The sequence below is a fragment of the Hypanus sabinus genome, chromosome 13 (assembly GCF_030144855.1).
Source record: "Hypanus sabinus isolate sHypSab1 chromosome 13, sHypSab1.hap1, whole genome shotgun sequence".
Taxonomy (NCBI): Eukaryota; Metazoa; Chordata; class Chondrichthyes; order Myliobatiformes; family Dasyatidae; genus Hypanus; species Hypanus sabinus.
The window spans coordinates 57,024,659-57,051,210 of NC_082718.1; the positions used below are offsets into that span (position 1 = coordinate 57,024,659).

Sequence of the window (26,552 nt, forward strand, 5' to 3'; positions counted from 1 at the left end):
TGGACAGAGCACTGAGCATGCGCAGGTTTGCTAGAATGTTCCAGCACGTGGCTGTGTTAAGATGTGTTTGTTTACTACTGTAAATAAAAGTTCTCTAATTCTTCCAGAATATGATTCTTCATTGTTAACCCACGGTACGTTTAAATAGAAGTAACTTAACAGGGATATCACAGGTACATTTTCATTACACAGAGTGTAGTGGGTGTGTGGAACACCCTGCCTGGGGTGATGGTAGAGGCAGATATATTGGGGCATTTAAGTAACTCATTGATCGGCACATGAGTAATTGAAATATCATTGCAGAGAGGGTTAGATTGATCTTAGAGTACAGTAAAAGGCTGGCACAACACTTTGAGCTGAAGAGCCTGTACTGTGCCGAAATGTTTGATGTTCTATTACTTGAACTGCTATTTGCCTTATTCCCTTACAAGACTAGAGAGGAGGAGGCAAACCACAATTGCACTGGAAGTGAACTCATGGGACAGAAGTGAACTTGGTGAGTTTTTGAAAAGCAGATAATACTTGTGAGCAGATTTAAAACAAATACAGACATTCCTATTGAAATATTGAATGCTTTTGACAAAGACAAAATGTACACTGGCCTACAGCAACAAACAAGCTCCAGGGTAAAGCAGCATCGGTAGGAGGAAAGGAATTATTAACGTTTTGGTACACTAGTTAATTGCGTCTTGGATCTTGCAACAAACCAATGTACTGATGTACAGTTAATATTAGATTTAATGTAACTGTGAGAGAATGTCATTGCATCACAAAAACTAATAAACAGTCAGTGTTTCGGACCAAAGTGAACGTTGACTGTTATTCCTCTCCCTAGTTGCTGCCTGACCCACTGAGTTCCTCCAGCATTTTGTGTGTGCTACTCTGGATTTCCAACATCTGCAGAATCTCTTGTGTTTATAATTAACACACATAATCAGCACCCATACAGTACATAGTTGAGTGATTTTTTTTCTCTTGTACTATTGCAAATCTTCTAGGTACCCTTGTTACTGAAAGACTTGCTGTGAAGCAATGCAAAGAATCCCTTTTGTTTTGTTACTAAATGTCAGAAATGGGTTGGGTTCTGGAACTGCGCTGAGTGCTTGCCTGTAGACTTGTGCTAACAAGCATGTTGTGACATTGTCTTTTATTTCAGTGAGGGTGTAGGAGAAAGCAACTTGGCTCATGAACAAGTATTTTTGGGTGTGTTTTTCTCCTCTTTTAAGGATTATCCTTGACTCGTGAAAATATGCTTCAGATTAGGGGGAGAAAAAGAAATTGCATTTATATAGAGCAACAAGCTATGAGATCTGTGGTGGTGGGTGGGGGGGGGGGGAAGGAATTGTTAGTGTTTCAGGAGGAGGAAACCAGAGGTCCATGAGCCAGATCTCATCAGGGGATCAGAGGTGGAGAGGGTCAACAACTTTAAATTCTTCTCTGTTATCAGAGGACCTGTCCTGGGTTAACACATAAATGCTATTGTGAAGAAAGCATGGCAGCGCCTCAGCTTGCTTAGAAATTTTAGAAGACTCTGCATGATATCTAAAGCTTCGACAAACTTCCATAGACGTGCGGTGGAGAGTATATTGACTGGTGGTATCATGGCCCGGTTTGGAAACACCAATGCCCGTAAATGAGAAAGCTTACAAAATGTAGTGGATAAAGTCCAGTCCATCATGGGTAAAGTCCTCCACACTGTTGAGTACATCTACACTGAACATAGTCGCAGGAAAGCAGCATCCATCATCAAGGACCCCCACCTTCCAGGCTTCTCGCTACTGCCATCAGGAAAACTGTACAGGAGCCACAGAACTCACACCACCAGTTTCAGGAACAGTTATTACCTCTCATCCATCTGACTCTTCACTCAACTTCACACGTCCAATCACTGGACTGTTCCCCTAACCTATGGACTCACTTTCAAGGATTCTTCGTTTCACATTCTCGATATTTATTGCTTCCTATTATTTTTTCTGTTTTTGTATTTGCACAATTTGTTGTCTTTTGCACATTGACTCTCTGTCCTGTTGGGGGTGGTCTTTCATCGATTCTAATGTATTTCTGTAGTTACTGTGAATGCCTGCAAGAAAATCAATCCCAGGATTGCACATGGTGACATATTTGTACTTTGATAATAAATTTATTTTGAACTTTGAGCCATATATATGCAGGGTGTTGACTTGAAAGGTCAACAGTTCCCTACCCTGGCTGATAATGCTTGACCCACTGAATTTCTCCAGCAGACTGTCTGCATTTACACAGTATCTTTTCCATACTCATGATGTACCAGCCAAAGGAAGTGTTAGGCTTCTGTCTGGATTGCGGAGCATGCCTTTATGAGGATAGGTGAAGCAAGCTAGGGCTTTTCACTTTGGAGCAAAGGAAGATGAGAGGTGACTTGATAGAGGTGTACAAGATGGTAAGAGGCATAGATGGAGTGGATAGCCAGAGACTTTTTCCCAGGTGGAAATAGATAATACAAGGGTCATAATTTTAAGGTGATTGGAGGAAGGTATGGGGGGGTTGGGATGCCAGAGGTAAGCTTTTTATTCAGAGAGTGGTGGGTGCATGGAATACACTGCCTTGGGCACATGGCACATGGATGATAGGAAAGTGGAGAGCTATGTAGGAGGGAAGGATTAGACTAATCTTAGAGGAGGTTAAAAGGTCGTCACAACATTGAGGGCTGAAGAGCCTGTAGTGAGATGTAATGTTCTAAGTTTTTTATGTTCTACATATGGGGAACGAGAAATGATGCAATTCACTTATCACATATGCTCAGCTGAGCTTGGGGATTATTGGAAAGGTTAGTGATTTTTTTTCTTTGGAGTGAAGGAGGATAAGAGGTGACTTGATAGAGACGCATAATATCATATGAGGTGTAGACAGGTAGGACAGCCAGCATCTTTATGTTAGGGCAGCAATAGTGAATACCAGAGGACATCCTTTTAAGGGCAGTGGAGGAAAACTTACAGGAGATGTCAGCAGTAGGTTTTTTTACACAGAAAGTGTTCAGTGCTTGGAATGAATTCTGGCAGTGGTGGTAGGAATACTTATGGATGAAAGGAAAATGGAGCATTATTAGCTATGTAGGAGGGAAGGGATAGATTGATCATGGAGTAGGCTAAAAGTCTGGCACAATACCATGGGCAGAAAGGCCTGAATTATGCTGTACTGTTCTATTCTATAAGCACCAACTTAAATAAATTTAAATAGAACATTACAGCACCATACAGGCTCCTTGGCCACGATGTTGTAGTGAACTTTTAACCTACTCTAAGGTTGATGTAACCCTCATTTCCTACATACCCTCCATTTTTCTGTCATCCTCGTGCCTATCTAAGAGTTTCCTAAATATCTTTAATGCATCTGACTCTACCACCACCCCCACCCCCGGGACTGTGACCCATCCACCAACCACTCTCCATGTAAAGAACATAAAGAACATACCTCTGACATTCCCCCCCCCCAAAACTTCCCTCTAATCATCTTAAAATAATGCCCTCTCAGGGAGGGACTTTGGGGTTCTCACATTTAACTGTCGTTCATTCTTTGGGGCATTTCTCTGTTTTTGTGGATGTTTGTGAAGGAAAAGCATTTCAGGATGTATGTTATATACATTTCTCTGACATTAAATTGGACCTTTGAATCTTTGAACTTTGTGTTAGAAATTTCCTTCCTGAGAAAAACTCTCTGGCTGTCCACTCAATCTATGATTCTTATCATCTTGTACAACTCTATCAAGTCACCTCTCATCCTCCTCTGCTCCAAAGAGAAAAGCCCTAGCTCAGTCAAATTATTCTCATTAGTCATGCTTACACGCCATGTGCCATACATGTGTTCTCTCTTCTCATTCTTAACTCTTGTAACGGAGTGAAGTATTTTATTTTATTTTGAGATACAGTGCGGACAGGCCCTTTTGGCCCACTAAGCCCTGCCACCCAGCAACCCATCGATTTAACCCCTAGCCTAATCACAGGACAATTTACAATGACCGATTAACCTACTAACTGGTACATCTTTGGACTGTGGCAGGAAACCCGTGTAGACACGGGAAGAACGTACAAACTTTCTTACAGACAATGCTGGGATTGAACTCTGATCTCTGATGCCTGAGCTGTGCTAACCGCTGCACCATCGTAGATCACAGGACCATAGATTGCAATGGGGAAAATTCATTTGTTCCTTTACCTGTTTGCAATATTTGTTCTCCTGAGCTAATCTTTAATTTGCTGAGATTTGTGCAATGTTCAATTCTGTGTCCAGCCTGTCAGTAAATGAAATGGCCCATTCCTGTAAAGTCGAAACAACATTCAGGCAAGGGGTTGTAAGTGGAAAGTACCATTCTTGCCATAGGAACAGCTGGGAAGTTTCTGGGATCCACAGCTTTTAAAGTATCCAGCACTCACAGCTAGCAGATAGCTGAACTGTCAGCACTGTAAGCTGCTGCTTTGAAAAAATTCTCTTTATGTCAAGGAATGTATAGCCTTTGCTGGTGTTGCCTATGTGAATTACAAGTTCTCTCCAAGGGATAGCATCTTTCCTACATCTACTTAGCACCTCATTCCTATTAGCTATCTGCCTGGATACCACTTCTCCTCGTCAGCTGTCCACCCACTATCACTCCTCCAGGTGAATTCTCCATCTAGTTAATACTAAACCTAGTCAGTTCTCCATCTGGTGAACAGTGTATCCGGTTAACACTCCACCTGGTTAACAAGCCCCAGGTTAGCTCCCTGCCTGGTTAACACTCCATTCAGTTTACTCTCCTCTCTGTAGCCACTCTAAAAGTTTAGCAAATACTCCTTCAGTTCCCTGCACAGTTAATGCAGAACGCAGTGCACTTCATTCAATGGTGGAGGGGAGGGGAGACTGTGGTGGAGGGTTGAAGAGAAGCTCTGGTAGGCAAGGACAGTTACAGGGAGGGTGTGAGACTGTGGTGGAGGTGGGGGGAGGGAGGGAGAGAGACAGTGTTGGGTAGAGATTCACTGATGGGTTGTGAGGCGTTTTGGATGTTGTATATGATATTGAGAGAGACTGCAGAGCACACCAAGATTCCACCATGCAGGATATTCAAATTAACTTTATTGATAACACTGCTTGTACAGTATGTGAACTCCTCTCGTGTGAGAACGACTAACTGAGTGACACTGTGCTGGTGCTCCACAATCTGGCCATGGTTAATTCTAGACCAGTTACTGTGCAAACTGTATGGGTGATGGAAGAACCAAAGAAGGCAGTGACAAGATCGAGTCCGTGTGTCTGGAAAAATGGTATGTGGCATGAACCTCTCCATAATGTCCCCAAGGTGCCAGTTCTGCTACAGCAGTACAAGTGCTGATGTGTAGATTGAAATGCTACTAATGTTTTCTCACCCACACATGAAGCTATTGGTCCTGACTGACTGTTTCACCTCTCTTTCATCGTGCAGCTCTGCTTTGTGCTAACAAGTGACATGCTCACGGTAAAGTGTACTTCACAGCCTCTGCGGAGATGGGAGCTCAGCCCCTGACTAATTGTTCACATTGCCTTTCGTGCCCTCCTGATGACACTGGGGGGTGGAGGGAATCTGCCTTTGTTGTCTGAACACAAATCACATTAGAGTAACTGATCCCATCTCGGCTTGTACAGTGCCACTTCCACCATGCGGCACATTTACAAATTGAATCTAGGGTTTATGTCGATTTAATACTTGGTTATGAGTGTTTTTGTTATTAGCATGTTATTTATTAGTTCCTCGCATATTTTATTGCAAATTTGTGCTAAAAAATGGGCAGCAGGAGCATGGAACCATCACCACTCACTTTCTCTCCTTCATTCCATCCTATCGAACAGATAAATTAATTCATTTATTAGCTTAGATCATATGATGGGATTTTTATAAATGACTTATAAAAAGTTTTCAGATGACACGGAGATTGGTGGTGTCGATTCTTCCATCAAATTGCTTCTTCAGCTTTTACCTTTTCCACCTATCACCTCTCAGCATCTCACTTCATTCCCCCCTCCTCCACCAACCAAACTACATTTTCATTTGGCTTCACCTACAACCTTCCAGCTTGTACTTATTCCACCACCCTGCTTAACGTTACCTTTTACAGGCGGAGGATGATGGCACCTAATGGAGACTCCTTTGCTTGCATCTTTGGAAACAGCTTTATTTCTATCTTTAATATCTCTATTTTTTCCTTTCAGGGTTCTTTTGAAGACCCTGATCTGGAGTTACACGCTGACTTCAGTTCTTTGCGGAAATGGGACTGGCTCTTGGGGTCTCACGTCTTGATATGCCACGGACACGGCCTAGAAGACTAGCGCACCTTCAGGGTGTCGGATTCTCGTGGCTCTGGAGGTAGGGTGCATTCGAGGTCGGTGCCACCACAGAAAACTGGTGTGTTGTGGGAGATGGAAGATCGAAATCAGCAAGCTGGCTGCTGGCTGTGTGCCCAGAGACCTGAGTTCTTTGGGCACAGAGCTCGGAAGAAGTGATGCAACAGACTTTTACTGTTGTAAATCTGCGAATTGTTTTGTTATGTCTCCCCTCTCGCTGTGAAACAGGGACATCACTTTTTCCCTTATTAGGGAGAGAGAGAGAGATGGTGTGTCGAATTACTGGATGAACGAGTAGCCTTTGGGGTACTGCAAGTCTGTGTTTCTATTGACGCTTTGCTGCACGCTTGAGTGCTTGGTGGAGAGTGACGATGCTTTTTTGCTGGTTGCTTTGCTGCTGCTTACGTGTGGAAGGGGGAGCTGGGGGAAGCTTTCAGGTTGAACGTTTAATTTCCATTCATCCTTTGGGGCACTCCTCTGTTTTTGTGGATATTTGCAAAGAAGAAGAGTTTCAGTATATATATTGTATACATTTCTCTGACATTTAATCTACCTATTGAAACTTCTGACTGTTTATTCATTTCAATAGTTGCTGACAGACCCGCTGAGCTCTTCAAGTATTTTGTGTGTGTTACTCTTTTGCACTGTAAATTTATTTATCTACTTCTTAAGTACATCCAGTGTTCTACATCTACAACCTCTGGGGTAGTGATTCCAGTGATTCACTATCCACCATGTGAAAAAAATTTCTGCATCTCAGCTTTAAGTTACCATCCTTTCCTATGTGCCCTTGTCTGAGTGTCTCTCACCAGCAGAAACTTCTCAACATCTCTCCTGTTGTGACCCCTTATGTTCTTCAATACTTACTGCTTATTACACAATTGGAATTTAGGGCAGCAATGAAGGCCCCCCATTTCTGATGGTGTTCAGGGCTTCCTTCATCATCTCAGTAGCTTCCTCTTAGTTTTCATTACTGTCAGTCACATAAGTCCCGAGTGGAGATTTAGGAATACAATCACACTCAGATTATTCATTGCTGTTTCTGTAACAATTTTGTCTTACCAGTCAGGGTTGTTAGCTAGACTGCCAAACCTGGAGAACCAGTGGACCACTCTTAGTCTGGCTTCTACCTTTGACCTGTTTGGCATGAGTGACCCTACCAAGAGCCAAATCATAAAGCGTCAACCCCAGCCAACGTAGTACTGATCATTGAGACACACAAGCCTACAAACCATGGCAAAGTTGTGATCCCCTTCGAGGTAATTTCTTGAATATTTCAATAAAATCACCCTTCACTGTACCAGGTAGTGAAACTTCGAAATTCTCAGAAATCCATGGAAGATAGAATACTGTGGGTATTTAAAGAAGAGGTAATTGAACTCTTGAAAGATCAAAGAATTCAGGGCAATGGGGAACAGACATTGAAGATGAGATCGGATATGATCGTATTGTATGGAGCAGTGAGCTTGAGGCACTGGGTGTCTTCTCTTGTGTTTGTGCATTCTTAACTCCAAAGAACAAACATTAACTTCTTCAGAATTCATTATGAGAATCAGATTCAGAACAGGATTCATATCCAGATTCACTTATTTGTCAAAACAGACTGAGTTAGACAAGTGAGTCTCTTTTAGATTGGCTCCAATGCAAGTATATCCTTACTTAAATAAATGGACCAAAATGATAATTGCCAGTTTAAGGTAACATGTTGTTATGTTTATAACAGATACTTCTACTTTCACCATTCACAGAATGGTGATGAGATGGTGGCACAAGTGAATTCAGATGCTGGAATATGGAGCAAAGATTCAGATTCAGATTAGTTCATTGCCATATTCACTGGGCTGTAATGAAAGTCCTTGCTACATGAAGCTCAGAGTAAGTACTCCTTCTGGTGCTAATAAATCCACATATAAGTACAGCAGCAAATGCAAAACAATGGAATAGTGCAAAGAACAGCAGTGCAAGCTGAGGTAGTGTTACGCACACTGTTGTGAACGCAGGGAACTGATACACATGGAATCTCACTTCCATCTTCTGTGCTCTATTTGAAACATGAGAGAGACGGCAAATGCTGGAAATCTGGGGCAGCACACACGAGAGATGCTGAGGCACCACACTTCTGGATCGATATGCCCAGAGATCAGATGATGTAAGTCTGCGAGTTTGGGACGGGCACTGGAGATTCGAGGCCTAATGTCTGTGAGTCTCAGAATCTGGTAGCTGGAGGCCATGAGTTGGCATGTCCTGGGATTGGGGTTGGAGGTGTGTCTGTACATATGGGTAGGTGGGTGTCAGGGTTTGAAAGGGACTTGTTTTGCTGATTTTGTTGCTTGTGTCGTTCTGCTGATTCTGTGTACTTACAATATTGGCACCACAATGTGTAGCAACACTTGCAGACTACCCTAAGCACATCTTCGGATGTGTTGGCTGTTAATTCATTTCACTGTATGTTTTAATGTACATGTGATAAATAAATCTGAATCTAACAGGAATACTAAAAGGACAATAATGGAAGAGGTAGAATTAAAGTTTCAAGATTGTAACAGTGCATCTGATGAAGGGTCTTAACCAGAAATATTAATAATTTTCTTTCCACAGATGCAGCCTAATCCACTGAGTTCCTCCAGCTGTTGGTTTTTAGCTGCAGGATGGTATATTGTTTGGAATCTTCAGCATACAACATTCAGCATTCAGGATAAACACCAGATTTCAAAGCCTGAGCTTTGGAATGCTCTTCTCCAGGGTTCAGTGATGGATTAGGAAGGCTGAATCTGGTGGGACTCCCAGATCTCCATGGAATCCAGTAGGAGGGTCCAGCCTTAGTGATGGAGAGTTTAAGCCAAAGCAGGGTCTGACAGCCTGTTAGTTTCAATGAGGAAAAGACTTAGGAGACAGAAGGGAAGGCAAAAGGAAGCATTTGGAAAACCTTGGCATAATTAGGGAGAGACAGCATGGCTTTGTGGAGAACAACTTGCAACTTGATTGAGTTTTCGATGAGGTGACAAAGGTGATTAATAAAGCTGAAGTGGTGGATGTTGTTTGCATGGATTTTACTAAGGCATTTGACAGCATTCCTCATAGGATGCTCATCCAGAAGATTAAGATGCATGGGATCATGGTGATTTAACCATTTGGATTCAGAACTGGCTTGCCCATAGAACACAGAAGGCCATGGTTGAAGGGACTTGTTCTAGTTGAAGGTTTAGCTTATTGGTGTTGCACAGGGATCTACCCTGGATTCATTGTTATTTGTGATGTATATAAATGACCTCAGTGAAAAAGTAGATGGGTAGGTTAGTAAGTTTGCAGATAATACAAAAATTGGTGATGTTGTGGATAGCATAGAAGACTGGCAAAGAATACAGCAGAACACAGATCAGTTGCAGATATGTGCAGAGAAGTGACAGAGTTTAACCCAGATAAATGTGAATTGTTGCACCTTAGTGCATTAAATGTAAAGACACAATACAATGTCAAGGACAAGACCTTTAACAGTGTTGATGAGCAGAGGGATCTTGGGGTTCAAGTTCATAGCTGCCTGTAAGTGGTTACACAGGTTGTAAGGGTGGTTAAGAAGGCATATGCTATTATTAATTGAGGCTTTGAGTTCAAGTGTCAGGATGTTTATGAAGTTTTATGAAATTCTAGTTAGGCATCATCTGGAATATTGCATACACTTCTGTTTGCCACATTATAGGAAGGATGTCGAGGTTTTATTGCCGGTGCAGAAGAGGTTTACCAGGATGCTTCCTGGGTTAGAGGGCATATGCTATAACAAAAGGTTGGGAAAATTTGGGTTTTCCCTCTGGAGCGGCAGAGGCTGAGGGGAAATCTGATAGAGGTTTATAAAATTATGAGAGGTGTAGATAAAGTAGACAGTATTTTTCCCCAGGGTTGCAATGTCTAATACCAGGGGGCATGCTTTTAAGTTGAGAGGGGGTAATTTCAAAGGAGATGTGAGGAGCAGAGTGGTGGGTGCCTGGAATGCCCTATCTGGGGTGGTGGTAGATATAAAGCAGACATGCCTTATGCCTTCTTAACCACCCTAACAACCTGCAGGGGAACATACATTAGGGACTTCTAAAAGATGTTTAGATAGACACATGATTGTGAGGAAAATGGAAGGATATGCCATTGTGTAGACAGAGTGAATTAGTTTAGTTGGCCAAATGATTATTAATATAATTGGTTTGGCAACATTGTTGGTGAAGGGGCCTGTCCCTGTGCTGTACTGTTCCAGATTTGCGTTCTATGATCTATGTAAATAGCCTTCTGAAAAATTTCCTGCCTTGCCTTGATGTTCAATAATAAGAACTTCTATTTAATGTTATATTTTTATTGTTATTTTTATTTTTTAATCAATTACTTTGGCTTTTGAATACCTCTAATCAAAACAGATGCTTATAAACTTCTACAATCAGTTTTGACAGCCAGCAAAGTCCCGTGCCCTGCTTTGCCACCTGTCAAAGGTTGTCGGAGATATTTTGGGGATAAAGCCCCTGGACTAGTTCCTAGTTCTTGCAACTGGATTCCTGGGTCAGAAAAGTCCAGAAAGATTGGCCTCTGTGCTGGGCCCTGGTTAACAGAGGGTAGCAGTAACCATGGGCAGTAATAGAAACCAAGCCTAAGTAGTCCAGCCCTTTGGAACCTAGAGCAGCACCTATGGAAGGAAATGAACAGTTGATGTTTTGGATTTTGGAATCTACCTACGTGTAATCTTACCATACAGTACTCACAGCCTCCTTCTGTGTGTCTGTGCACAGCTACATATCGTTTAAATAAAAGCACACATTCGGGAGATGGCTTATACTGGTGTATTCACATTGCAGTGAGAGAAAGAGAGAGAGAGAACAATGCGCATGTGCAGACTACAGATCAATACGTAGTGCTAAGGGTGGGGGTCATTGCTCCAAAAGAAATAGATCCGTACATTACACTTCTTCCCCCTTTAGACTAATGCAACATCACACTGTTCATGTACAAAACATTCAATTTCCCTTTTTATAAACCCATACATGTATTCCAAATAAACATGCTTTCACAATAACAGTCCATAACAACTTCACAGTTCTAAAGGTTCAGTCTTCTGGGTGGTGCTCTGTTTCTTTCAGCATAGCGCCTCTGGACCTGTGGAGTGGCATTGGGTTTGGCAGGTGTCTAAGACACCCATTCTCAGTTTCCCATGTCATGTTGCTGTTAGTGGCACAATCATCACTGAGGGGTGAGTCCAGTGACTGTAATGAGACTGTCTTGTTGGATGCAATTGACTCAGGTGTGTTCTTTGGTTAGTATCCAGTATCTGGTCCACAAGATGTCTCCATGTCTGATCTCCAGCATCCACTCTGTACATCAGTGGTCCAGTTCTTGTAGCTATCATATTGGTGTTCACTTGCCTTCTCAATAATCACATGAAAGGACTTCCTGTCCAAATTCGAAGCTCCTTGCTGCTTCTCTTGGCAACTGGCTGAACTGTTTATTGTGCACTTCCTCTATGAATCATGTTTCAGGAGGTCTGTGCGAGATCTCAGATTCCTGCTCATGAAGAGCATTGCAGGTGTTTGATTTGACGTCACATGAACAGAGTTTGGATGCACAAAAAGGAATTTGTTTACCTTGTGCTGTAGGTGAATTTCTCCATCGCTTTAATGTACTGTTTGCTTACCCATTCATTGCAGGGTGGTGAGGAGCTAACATGTATTGTGGTCCATTGTCACTCACAATTTGTTCTGGTAAGCCATTTCTGGCCTAGATAGTCTTTAGAGTGGAGGCAATCTTTGCTGAGGTAGTTGCCTTCATTGGTATAGCCTCCAGCCACTTCAAATGAGCATCCACAGCAATTAGGAACATGGAGTCCATGACTGGCCCAGCAAAGTCAATATGTAATCATTGTCATGGTGACGATGGTCATCACACGGGTTTAGTGGTGCCTGTGGGAGTGGATTTTGAACTTTTTGGCATCCTGAACTGCTTTTGGCCAAGTTTTTGACCTATTTATCTATTCCCTTCTCAAACATCTTCTCATTAGCATTAAGCAGCTGTGACAGTCCCTGGTTAGTGCTACCATTTGAGCTGCAATTACCTGTTGATGCCACAGTGAAAGCTTTTATTAAGTGCCAGTCCAGTTGGATTTTTCTCAATCATTCATGTCTGATAAGTGCTGGTCCTCCAATTTTCAGTACATAAAGCTCTAACTGTTGTGTTTGGCCTCCATATGTCACATTTACTTTCAGTTTGCTTTTGGGAGACACTTTTTCATCTGTGTAAGTCTTTACCATCACTGAAGGCTTTTGCTAATGGTATCTTAGAAAACAGTCTGTTGTAGTCAGCCTCTGGAATTATGGAGAAAGCTGACCCTATATCCAGCTCCATTTTCAGTTTTACATCAGATGCACTTGTAACGCTCACGCAATCAGCTGGTGTATGTCTAGGGGAAAATCCGTCCACCCGCCAAACAGCGCCTCCCGTATACGTGGATGCTGTGAAATGCACACTTGTACAAACTCGCACACACAATATCGAACCACACACCATGTACGTTTACAGAATACACTTTATGAATCTTCCTAGAACTAAGTGATTAATAGCGATACAATATATATGAAAGAAAAGACAGGAAAGAAAAGGCACCAGAACTTATCAGGGTTCAGTCAATTAGTGCATAATCGTTGGAGCACAACCATCGAAATCTTCGGTGCACTATTCGATCTTCTCCGACCTCCACGTCCCATGTGCCTGGGACCACCCTCGGTGATCGACCAGTGCGCCTCCAGCACCTTCCATTTTCCTCGCGATCTCCTTTCCAACTCTCCAAAAGTCCATGAAACACCAGCTCACAGACCCACAAGAAATAACATCTAACCCAATTGGTTAACAAATGAATACAATTCTCATTATCAGTAATTATAACCCAAACAAGCTGTGAGAGAAAGCACTCTCTCACCAGTTACCATGACAAAGAAGCATCTCTACTTTTACTTAACAAAGAAGCCATTTTGACTAACGTACGCAGTAAGATAAGAAACCCTTTACACACCTATAGTGATCCAGATGATTTTGTGATCTGCTTCAATTATACTATGCAGTTCTAGACATGACAGTTCACCTTTGTCAGACTCTATGTTGTCTGATTCTGTTTTGCATTCAGTAACTTTATGCGTTTGTTTCATTTTGTGTTTAAGTCTTTTCACTCGGTTGTGCTTCTTGTTTACCTTGCACAGTGTCTCTTTGTGACCTTGTCTGTAACGCATTCTGCTGACATTTTCTTTGAACCAACAATCATTTGCAACATGGGAGGATTTACCACATCGATAACATTTTTGACTTTCTGCACCATTTTGTGCAGTTCACATTCTAACATCCCATTTTTGTAGTTCTGCTACTCCCTTTGCTGCAGTCTCTAACAATATTGCAATGGTCAATGCCCATTCTAAGATTAGGTCTCTTTCTATCAGTAGCCTCGTTTGGGTGCTTTGATTATGCATGAGCCTGTCTCTTAATGCATCAGAAGTCAATCTCTAAAGATACAGTACTGGGAAACTTTGCACATTTCTGCAATGTATTCAGAAATGCTCTCATCTTTTGACTGGTTCCTTTTGTAAAATATAAATCACTCAGATATTGCCAACAGTTTAGGGTTAAAGTAATTTTGTAAAATTGTAACAATTTTTTGAACACCTGGTTACTAAATTGTGTTAAGAGACTGTATGTTCTTGGGCCCATTAAGCTAAGAAGCATAGGGACTTTTTTTTGCTTATCCACGTTGTGTGCGTTACAATACAGCTCCACCCTCTTGATATACAATTCCCAGCCTTCATTAGACTATCAAATTCATCAACTTTCCTGTCCGAAGCCATCGCCATACTATTTTCACTTTAAATTCAGCACCTCTTTCTCTGTTACTATGCACTGTCTTTGTTAGCATCGGTGATGGCCTTCTCGTGCTGCTTAACTCTTGCTGTTTCCTCCTGTAACTGTCGGTGCAGTTGGTGTTATTTTCTGACATTCAGGTTTGTACTTGTCGCCAACTTGTTGTGTCTATGCTCAAGAACATATCAATTAAATAAAATCATTCATGCAGGAGATGGTTTTAACTGGTGAATTCACATTGCAGAGGGAGAGAGACAGAGAACATTGCACATACATAGGCAACAGCGCATGCGTAGACAACAGGTCAGCAGGTAGAACTGGGAGGGGGGTCACTGCTCTAAAATAAATGGATCCATACAATACACCCTCCATTTGGTGGCACTGCAGAGTCATGGGCCAACCCCATGCAAAGTACTGTTGGCAGTTTCCACTATAAATATGGACACTGCAAAATGGTGACAGGGAAGGCATGCTGATGGACAGTCTCAATGGACTATAGGTGCTATTGAAAGGTTGAAATTTACACCAAAGGTATAGCTAGTACCGTGCCACATGAGAGACTGCAGATGCTGGAGGTCTGGAGTAACACACACAGCTGTGTCCTGTGCTGACATTGATGCTGTGAGCAGATTTCTTCAAAGTTTCACAAGCTGAGGCATTATGCCAACACTCAGCACTAATCTGACATGGAGTAAGGTTCACTGACATTTCACATCTAACTTGAACTCTTCCTTCATTAAACATTTACCTGCATTACATTGCACGAGTATCTCCCAAGCTCCATCTGTCTGATGAAGCTTTTGGGACATGGGTGATCTTACACAGCTTTTTCGAAAGTGCAATACCAACTACGAATGCTCACCATGCTATCTGTATTAAATTGCCCAGAGGCAGGAATGCTGTCTGAGCTGATAGTCATTTTTTACAAAAAGCAGAAAATGCTGGAAAAACTCAATAAGTCAGGCAGCATCTATGGAACAAGAATGGTCAGGGAACATGAGGAGGTGATAGAGAGGAGCTATATAGACAAGTAGTCACACCAGGGTTTCAGGGACAGATAAGTGGGCAACAGTCAGGAGAGGGAAAGGCAAGAGGCAGTTACTAGAGAGTACCCCTGTGACTGCCCCCTTAACAATAAGTATTCCTGTTTGAGTACTGTTGGGGAAGGTGGCAACAGTGGCCATGCCTCTGGCACAGCATCTGCCCCTGTGGCTCAGAAGGGTAGGGAAAAGAAGAAGACAGCAGTTAGGGGGTCAGATGGGTGATACTGAGGCACAGGAAAGAAGCATGGATGGTAGTTTGCCTCCCAGATGCCAGGGTCCAAGATGTTTCTAATTGCATTCACGATATCCTGATGTGGGAAGATAAACAGCCGGAGGTCGTGGAACATATTGGTACCAACAATATAGGTAAGAAAAGGGAGGAGGTCCTGAAAACAGACTACAGCGAGTTAGGAAGGAAGTTGAGAAGCAGGACCTCAAAGGTAGTAATCTCAGGATTACTGCCTGTGCCACATGACAGTAAGTATAGGAATAGAGTGAGGTGGAGGATAAATGCATGGCTGAGGGATTGGAGCAGGGACCAGGTATTCAGATTTCTTGATCATTGGGACCTCTTTTGGGATAGGAGTTTTTCTAAGGCTACTGGGGAGAGTTTAAACTAGAATTGCTGAGGGTGGGAACTGAACTGAAGAGACGGAGGAAGAGGCAGTTGGCTCGCAAATAGAGGAAGCTTGGAGACAGTGTGAGAGGGAAGATAGGCAGACGATAGACAAAGGATACGCTCAGACTGATGGTTTGAGATGTGTCTATTTAATGCAAGAAGCATCATGAACAAAGTGGATTAGCTTACAGCATGGATCAATACTTGAAGCTATGATGTTGTGGTGATTACTGAGACTTGGATGGCTTAGGGGCAGGAATAGTACTTAGACTGCCAGGCTTTAGATGTTTCAGAAAGGACAGGGAGGGAGGCAAAAGAGATGGGGGTGTGGCACTGCTGATTAGAGATATTGTCACGGCTGCAGAAAAGGAGGAAGTCTTGGAGAGGTTGTCTACGGAGTCTCTGTGGGTCTAAGTTAGAAATAGGAAGGGGTCAATAACTCTGGGTGTTTTTTATAGACCAGCCAATAGTAACAGGGACATTGAGGAGCAGATAGGGAGACAGATTCTGCAAAGGTGTAATAATAACAGGGTTGTCGCGGTGGGAGATTTTAATTTCCCAAATATTGATAGGCATCTCCCTAGGGCAAGGGATTTAGATGGGGTGGAGTTTGTTAGGCTGTGTTCAGGAAGGTTTCCTGACACAATATGTAAATAAGCCTACACGAGCAGAGACATTACTTGATCTGGTATTGGGAAATGAACCCGGTCAGGTGTCAGGTCTCTCAGTGGGAGCGCATTTTGGAGATAGTGATCATAATCTTTACCATAGCATTAGAGAGGGATAGGAACAGACAAGTTACAAAAGTGTTTGATCGGAGTAAGGAGAATTATGAAGCTGTCAGGCAGGAACTTGGAAGCATAAATTGGGAACAGATGTTTTCAGGGAAATGTATGGCAGAAATGTGGCAAATGTTCAGGGGATATTTGTGTGGAGTTCTGCATAGGTATGTTCCATTGAGACAGGGAAAGGATGGTAGGGTTCAGGAACCATGGTGTACAAAGACTGTTGAAAATCTAGTCAAGAAGAAAAGAAAAACTTATGAAAGATTCAAAAAACTAGGTAATGATAGAGACCTAGAAGATTATAAGGCTAGCAGGATGAGGCTTCAGAATGAAATTAAGAGAGCCAGAAGGGGCCATGAGAAGGTCTTGGCAACCAGGATTAAATAAAACCCCAAGACATTCTACAAGTATGTGAAGAGGAAGAGGATAAGACATGAGAGAATAGGACCAATCAACTATGACAGTGGAAAAGTGTGTATGGAACTGGAGGAGACAGGAGAGGTAATTAATGAATACTTTGCTTCAGTACGGAAAAGGATCTTGGCAATTGTAGGGATGATTTACAGTGGATTGAAAAGCTTGAGCATATAGACATTAAGAAAGAAGATATTCTGGAGCTTTTGGAAAGCATCAAGTTGGGTAAGTCTCTGGGACCAGACAAGATGTACCCGAGGCTACTATGGGAGGCGAGGGAGGAGATTGCTGAGTCTCTGGCGATGATCTTTGCATCATCAATGGGGATGGGAGAGGTTCCAGAGGATTGTAGGGTTGCAGATGTTGTTCCCTTATTCAAGAAAAGGAGTAGAGATAGCCCAGGAAATTATAGACCAGTGTGTCTTACTTCAGTGGTTTGTAAGTTGATGGAAAAGAATCTGAGAGGCAGGATACATGAATGTTTGGAGAGGCACAATATGATTAGGAAGAGTCAGCATGGCTTTGTCAATTTGTCAAAGGTAGGTCGTGCTTTACAAGCCTGATTGAATTTTCTGAGGATGTGACTAAACATGTTAATGAAGGTAGAGCAGTAGATGTAGTGTATATGGATTTCAGATAAGGTACACCATGCAGGGCTTATTGGCAAAGTAAGGAGACATGGTATTCAAGGGGACATTGCTTTGTAGATCCAGAAATGGCTTGCCCACAGAAGGCAAAGAGTGCTTGTAAATGGGTCATATTCTGCATGGAGGTATGTAACCAGTAGTGTGCCTAAGGGATCTGTTCTGGGTCCCCTTCTCTTCGTGATTTTTATAAATAATCTGGATGAGGAAGTGAAGGGATGGGTTAGTAAATTTGCTGATGATACAGAGTTTGGGGGTGTTGTGGATAGTGTGGAGGGCTGTCAGGGGTTACAGCGGGACATTGATAGGATGTAAAACTGGACTGAGAAGTGCAAGATGGAGTTCCACTCAGAAAAGTGTGAGGTGGTTCATTTTGGTCGGTCAAATACAGTGTCTGAATATAGTATTAATGATAAGACTCTTGGCAGTGTGGAGGATCAGAGGGATCTTGGGGTCTGAGTCCATAGGACACTCAAAGCTGCTGTGCAGGTTGACTGTGTGGTTAAGAAGACATATGGTGCATTGGCCTTCATCAACCGTGGGATTGAGTTTAAGAGCAAAGAGATAATATTACAGCTATATAGGACCCTGGTTAGACCCCACTTAGAGATCTGTGCTCAGACTGGTCACCTCACTACAGGAAGGATGTGGAAACCATAGAAAGGGCGCAGAGGAGATTTAGAAGGGTATTGCATGGATTGGGGAACGCGCCTTATGAGAATAGGTTAACTGAACTCGGCCTTTTCTCCTTGGAGTGGTGGAGGATGAGAGGTGACCTGATAGAAGTGTATAAGATAATGAGAAGCATTGGTTGTGTGGATAGTCAGAGGCTTTTTCCTCGGGCTGAAATGGCTAACACGAGAGGGCACAGGTTTAAGGTGCTTGGAAGTAGATACAGAGGAGAAGTTAGGAGTAGGTTCTTACGCAGACAGTGGTAAGTGTGTGGAATGGGCTGCTGGCAATGATGGTGGAGGCGGATATGATAGGGTCTTTTAAAAGACTCCTGGATAGGTATATGGAGCTTAGAAAAATAGAGGGCTATGGATACCCTCGGGAAATTTGTAAAGTAAGTACATGTTTGGCACAGCATTGTGCACTGAAGGGCCAGTATTGTACTGTAGGTTTTCTATGTTTCTAAGAATCTTTCAACACTGGTCACTTCACATGTCCTGTCAGCAATATCAAAGTTTGCCTTTACTGAGACTCCCTGAAGAACGTGATAATTTTAGGGTACTAGGCTCCTGTGTTCATTGTTACTGACATTAAATACTGTACACAATTGTATATGGAAAAGCATCACTCAGGGTGAAAAGACAGTTCAAATACAATAATAAAAGAGTGGCCATTTCTGCCTTTTCTTTCTCCCATGGGCCACTCTCCTTTCTTATCAGACACTTTCTTCTTCAGGTCTTTTACTGCTTTTGCCTATCATCCTCCAGTTTCCCTCACACACCCACTCACCTTCCCCCTCACCAGATCTCACCTATAACCTGCCAGCTTGTACTCCTTCTTTGCCCCACAACTTCTTATTCTAGTCTCTTTCCCCTGCCTTTCCAGTTTTGATGGAGGGTCTTGGCCTGAAACTTCAACTGTAAGTTCTTCTCCATAGGTGCTGCCTGACCTGCTGAATTCGTCCTTCAATTTGTGTCTGTTGCTGTCGCTAGTTCCAGAGATTGTTCGACTCAGGATGAATTAGGACATTGTGTTGCAACTTTCTGTTGCTTCTATGCCAGTTTGGATTAATTGAATTATGATAATTCCTTCATAAAACATGTTTTTTTTTAGAAACTTGGTTGTCCCAGAGATTCCTGGTGCCATTGGATTCTGAAGTATATTCTGGGAAACAAGAGAAGTTTGACGAATGAAAGATATGCCTTTGCTGCATGTAAAAGCCTGTTGTATTGAAGAAAATGTCAGAACAGCTGAAGGTCATAGTCATTGAGTTATAGAGCGTGGAAAATGGCCCTTTCATCACCTATGTGAGCGATGGTAAATCTGATTCTCATATGGGTCTGTATTGTGGACTGAGAATGGAAAGGGGGCAGGAAGGAGGGAAAGGGGAGGGAGTGGAAAACACCAGAGAGACATTCTCTAATGATCAATAAACGACATAATCGTTTGGAATCAAATGACCTTGCCTGGTGTCTCAGGACAGCGTGTGTCTGCACTTGCGCCACTGCCTGCCCCTGACACCCTTTCTCTGCTACCAAACCCACAACCCTCCCATGGTGCTCCACCCTCACCATTCTCAACATCCCTTGCTCCTGCCAGATTTACAAACTCACTTTCTGCTCCACATTAAAAAATACAGTACTATGCAAAAGTCTTTTATATATATATATATATACACATGCACATATATGCCACTTGCTCCTAAACATTATCTTAATACCTGTTACCTGTCCAACTGCCTTTGTTAATGTACCTGCCTTAACCACTTTCTCTGGCAGCTCATTCCCCTGACTAATGAAGGACAACATACCATATGCCTTCTTCACCCTATCAACTTGCATGGCACCTTGAGGAATCTATGGACATGGATCCCAAGACCTCTCCTTTCCTCCACACTGTCAAGAATCCAGCAATTAACCTTGCATTCTGCCTTCAAAATCAACCTTCCAAAATGATTCACTTCACTCTTTTCCAGGTTGAACTCCATCTGCTACTTCTCAGCCTGGTCAATGTCCTGTTGCAGCCTACACCAACCTTCCATACGATCCACAGCACCAACAACCTTTGTGTCACCTGCAGACTTTCTAACCCACCATTCCACTTCCTCATCACAAAGAGCAGGGTTCCCAAAACAGATCCCTGTGGAACACCACTTGTTATTGACCTCCAGGTAGAATACTCTCCATTTATTACCATCTATGGGCAGGCCAGTTCTGTATCTACACAACCAAATTTCACTGGATCCCATTCCTCCTGACTTTCTGTCTGAGCCTAACAGAGGAACACTATCAAATGCCTTACACTCCATCCACATATACCGTACTTTTTAAAATCTCCTCTACACTCCTTCCAGCATCATGGCTTCTTTAAATTGAACTGCCAAGGCATAGAAGGCAATGGACAAAATGCTGGAAAATGGTATTGGTATAGATGAGTATTGCTATAAATGGTAATGGTATGATGGAGTGAAGGGGCTGTTCTGTGCTGTGTGACTCTCTGACAACTTCACTTCTGTTCAATCTGGCAGAGTTGATGGCCTATGTAGCACTCCTCAGTGCTAGTGAGGTGTTTCTTTTTGGAACACCTGGCTGGGATCCCTATACCATGATTACCAGACAAAAGTGGCTGTGAACAAAGAAATAAGAAGCCACATTCTGAGAACTGAAGTGGTTCTACCGAATTCGCAGCTCTTTCCGCCTTGTGGATCATTGGATGCTGCTGCATTGTTGGAATTAGAATTGGAATTGATTTATTACAGTGAAAAGCTCGTCTTGCATGCTGTTCATACACTTTAGATCATTACTCAGTGTATTGATGCAGAACAAGGTAAAACAATAAGAGAAAACAGAATAAAGTGTAACAGCTACAGAGAAAGTGCAGTGCAGTGATACAAAGTGCAAGATCATAACTAGATAAATTGTCATAGAGTCATAAAACAATGCAACACGGGTACAAGCTCTTCTGCTCAACCAATCCATGCTGACCACGGTGCCAACTGAGCAGACCCAGCTTCCTGATTTCAGCCCATACCCCTCTAAGCCTCATCCATCAATGTATCCATCCAAGTGCTTCTTAAATGGTATTTACCCCATCGTACCTGCCCCATAAACATCAATGAAAATTAATATTACTACTTTACTGAGGCAGCGAAAAGTCTAGACAGAGTCCATGGAGGGGAGGCTATTTCCTGTGATGTGCTGAGCTGTGTCTACAACTTTTTACAGTTTCTTGCAGTCACATGCAGAGCAGTTGTCCTTCCAAGCTGTGAAACATCCAGCAAGGATGCTTTCTATAGTGCTATGATGTGTCACCTTGGAGCAGTTTTGTTGTATGGTATGGATAATGAAAGTGAGAAAATGCTTTTGCATTAAGATGCTTTCCAGAATGGAGCAATGTTGCACACACAGCTGGTAAAGAAGACATATGCTGGTCTGCAGGATGGTGAAGTTCCTCAGTCACCTGGACGATCAGCCTCTGCAGGGTTTCTCAGATGGGCTCAGGTATTAATGCGAAATGCAAGAGCAGATGGCTAAAATAGATGGAGAGTAGTCCAGGCACAATTCACCTTGCATGATGATATGTTATCACGTACTTCAAAAGATCAAGAAATGGTAACGTGAAGCCATTGGGGCACTGTGTAAACACTAGGACTGAGATTATACATGTGCTCAGCTGTGCCTAGAATAGCATTGCCTAGATTCCAGAGCCTTCACAGAATTTGCTCAGGCTGCAGTACTTCACGATGGGCTTGAACGCTGGTTTGGGTCAGTTGAATTGTGATAATTGTCCTTATAGTAAGCAGAGTTTGAAACTGTCTATGTCATTCTCAGAGTCAGAGAGTTTACCACTAAATCACAGTTTCACTTGAACTGTGAACTGTATTGAAGATGTTTTCTGAATTCAAGGAGGGATTTTCACTGGTCTTCCCATTCATATAAAGTAGAAACATGGCATTTCTGAGCACATCCTGGCCCATCTCTCCACAGTCTGTGCAAATGTTCCACCAGAGCTAGAGACAATGAGGAGAGCTCCCCAGGAAACAAATCCATCACAGAAAAAGCCCCCCCCTCACCAGAGAGCACATCTACAAGGAGTGCTGCTATGACAAAGCAGCATCCATCATCAAGGACCCCTGCCATCAAGGCCTTGCTCTGTTTTTGCTACTACCACCAGGAAGGAGGTACAGGAGCCTGAGGTCCCACACCACCAGGTTCAGAAACAGTTATTACCCTTCAACCATCAGACTCCTGAACCAGTGAGGATAACTTCACTCACCTCAACTGAACTGATTCCATAACTCATAGACTCACTTTCAAGGACTGTACAACTTATTTATTTATTTACATTCAGATCCCGCATAACACTACCCCACATAAGGTGGTTATTCAATTCTTTATTGAAATTTTTAAAAATGACAAAAATTAATTCTAAACAACATGTAAAACTTCTCAAGAGTGGCCCCTATTACAGTAAACATTCAATCAGTCAGAGCACTCTTTACGTACGCTCTGAGCCAATCATGCTCTGCCTCCCCCATGTGTGCAAACATTCTCGCTCCCTTGCCAATTAATTCCATTTTATTCACCCATGGTGTTTGGAAAACAGCTTGCAGTGAGGGCAGCACATCAAAGATGTCTAGAAAAAGCATTAGCATGGATACGGCATTTGGAAGCTGGAGATCATCAGGTAGATGTTGGTGCCTCTTTGCAATTTTGTACATTGACAACCAGAACAATTATAAAAAGTACAGACAAAAGCTACTGCAACGATGACGTCAAAATTATTATCAACGGAGGTGACACATTCAAGGAGCCACTTGCTTGAAAAAACGGTAAATAGACTAAATAAATGGGTGGATGACCGAACACAAAGAAACATGACCCTAAGCCAGCTGAAAATAATGGAAAAGGCAAGAAGCATCTTCAGTCATATTCACGAAGAAGAAGAAAATATGTTGGTAAATTTGAAGTTCGAGGAGGATCCACAGCCTGTTCCCTCCTCTAAGATGTAGCCACCACCTGCTTCGGTCTGCTGCTGCCATCTTGTAATGGCCCCACTGAGGTACAGGTTAGGTGTATTTGTGTGTTTGTTACTTCACAAATTACTGTGTATGCATAAAATAATATTTCATATATCTCAAGTTTGAGTTTTTTTAATCAGGCACATGTCCATTTATGTAATATTATAATGACCTGCATATTTCTGATCTACATAGTGTTCCACCTCTGAGGAATGCATCCTCAGCATTAAGCAGGGTCTGAGTGTGTTTATTATTATTAATTTTTTTTTGTATTTGCACAGTTTGTCTTCTTTTGCACATTGGCTATTTGTCAGTCTTGGTGTATAGTTTTTCACTGTTTATATTGTATTTCTTTGTCCTATTGTGAACTTGTCCATGAAAATTAATCTCAAGGTAGTATATAGTGACCAATACATACTTCGATAATAAATTTGCTTTGAACTTTGAACAAATGCCACAGATCTTAAAAAAAAATCATTCATGAAGTGTTGGTGTATCTAACAATTATTGTAATTTCCTGAGTGGTTTCCTTGGTTACCAGAGTCATATTCGTGCCTGTCCTAGCATGCAAGGTCAGCTCTGGCGGACTAGGCCGCTGAGATCTACAGTGCAATCCAATGGCCAGGAAGGTGGTTCAAGGGAATGACAAGGTATAGAGGATGTCATGGTCATCCACTGGCACTGAGGAAGTTTGTGATGCTTGTTCGTACCACTGGAGACAGACTTCTGAGGCTGAGAGAGCGGAAGTGCCCCAGTGCAATGGCTTTCCTAATTTTAGAAACTTTCCTGCCTCGTCAGACATGATGGACAACCACCACATTTGTGCAGAAATGTGGTCCAATAGCGTAAGAACTCTGGGCTTCCTCTCCCAAAAAGATGTAGAAGTCCAGACAGATCTGCAGTTTACTTCTAATTTGCATTTCCAATTTTTTTTACTGGGTTCAAACCTTGAAGTACTATTGTGAGGTAGGTGATAGAATAATGTACCACTGGATAGGCCCTTTGCCCACAACATTGTGCCAGATCTTAGCATGCACATTCTAGGTTATCAATCTGTGAGTATTTAACTGCAAAACCATATGAATACAATTAATGGCCTGGATCTTTAGCTACTAATGACAGTGGAACTACTGGCATTTAGTGCCATTAGTCTGTGAAATTTGCCCCACATACAAATCTGTATCCCAGAGTTGCTCTCAACGATGATGAGTGCTTCGCAGGGTATGCCTTTTACAGCCTTCTCCAACAAGGTCAAGCAAGATACTTGAAATGACATGAATTTCAATCATTAATGAACCAGTCCCACTAAAAGACATCCTTACTCTTTGTCACATAAGATTTAAAGGCAATCTTAATAGTATACTTAGTCAATTGCTTAGTAAATTATCTGGTACTAAAAAAGATATGTGTGTTTTATAATTCCCTCACACAAATAATTCAATGTAATGGGAATTTTAATATGTTTTTTAAATGTTTATGATATTTCATCCATTATTTTATGGACTCTGTATCACATTAAAACTAATCAAGAATTGTGCTTTTGATTGCTAGTCTTCAGCCAGTGAGAATTGTTTTGTGGTCAGTCAGTCCTAAGACATCAAAGTTCTGCGCAAAGTAAAGTTATTATCAAAGTATGTATGTGTCACCATACACTACCTTGAGATTCATTTTCTCGCAGGCATTCACAGGAAAATAAAGAAACACAATAGAATTAATGAAAAACTATACTTAAAGAAAGACTGACAAACAACCAATGTGCAAAAGAAGACTGTGCAAAGAAAAACAAATAAATACAACTGAGATATGACTCAGAGTTGAGGTGACTGAAGCTGGTTCTGGAGCCCGATGGTTGTAGGGTAATAATTGTTCCTGAACTTGGTGGTGTGGGACTTAAAGCATGAAGATAGTAGCGAGAAGAGAGAATGGCCTGGAGGTTGGAGGTCCTTGACAGTCACTGGCATTGACTACCAGAGATCCCTTTGAACTAAAAAGTCTTCCCGTAACAAAGAGTGGAAAAGAGGTAGCTTTCGCCATAGAGGTTACTGCATCTTTGTGGGATAGTTGCTTTGCCATAGACATCAATATCTGGGCCATCATCTTGATGTACAGTATACTTGGTGCCACTGCAGTTGTACGACTAATAACATTATTACTAACAACTTTCCTGAAGTAAACTGTGGTCAATTATCATCACAAATAATGAAGAGATAAGTGAAGAGGAAGTGGATTTGAAGGATGAGCCACACTGGGGTTTTGCAAAGCTGGAAAGCGTTGTGTTCAAGACGCGGTTGCAGACGGAGTTGGTATTGCTGTCGCTGTTGGAGTGAACAATTTGAAGAGGAGTTAGTGTGGAAGAATTTCCAACGCCCATCCACCTAACCCTGGTTTGAGGTTGGATCGTTGCAAGCACCGAGCCAATTTGGAGAGATCAAAAACAGCTTTGGGCCGTGCAGCTGTGCCATGGTCCGTGTCCTAGAACAAGGCACTACCCTGTGCTTAGACAATTTAAGTCCTGGCCCAGATAGACTGTAAAGCCCAAGTGTGGAGGCAATGGTTGTGCTGATTCCGCAGGGTCTCTCTCGAAGTTCATTCCTCTCTCCAGTGGCTGGCGTCTCTGCAAGTTTCACAGCATTTTTACCCCGGTAATGTGATGAATTGAGATCGAGGCTTGGGCCTACTATTTCAGCTACTCCAAGGAGCAGATTTAAGAACTCAATCTGGTTTACATCTATTGTTTGCATGACGTGTGTTTTCTTTTTCCCTCTTTTTCTGCTCAGAGGTTACGGTCTTTCTTTTTGAATTGGGTTCTTCTGGTTTCTTGCTTTGTGGCTGACTGTAAGCAAACAAATCTCAAGGTATATAATTTATACAATCTTTGATAATAAGTATACTTTGATTGATAGATTGATTAATTGATTGATTTAAAAAATCCAGATGGCATCAATCTTAGAATTCCTGCTTACGCCAAGGAGCTGAACTGGATGAAGGAATTACAAGGCCACATTATCCTAGCTGGTGTCAAACTGGAAATTGTGAATTACTCAGAGTTTGTAACTGCTGTAAAAACATGGTAGGTTAGTCAGCATCTGTGGAGGTAGAGGACAAATTCACGTTATCAGGGATGCCTCTACACTAAAGCATAAAACTTTGGATCAAAAGTAG

At 42.2% G+C, this 26,552-nt stretch overlaps 1 long non-coding RNA gene across 1 annotated transcript; it reads left to right on the forward strand.

The window, feature by feature from the left end:
- Positions 1-364: 364 nt before the first annotated feature.
- Positions 365-19,656, forward strand: LOC132403504 (uncharacterized). The gene is made up of 3 exons (XR_009515277.1): positions 365-496; positions 6,196-6,349; positions 19,484-19,656. It is a non-coding gene; the product is annotated as an uncharacterized LOC132403504 (long non-coding RNA).
- The last annotated feature ends 6,896 nt before the right edge of the window (positions 19,657-26,552 follow it).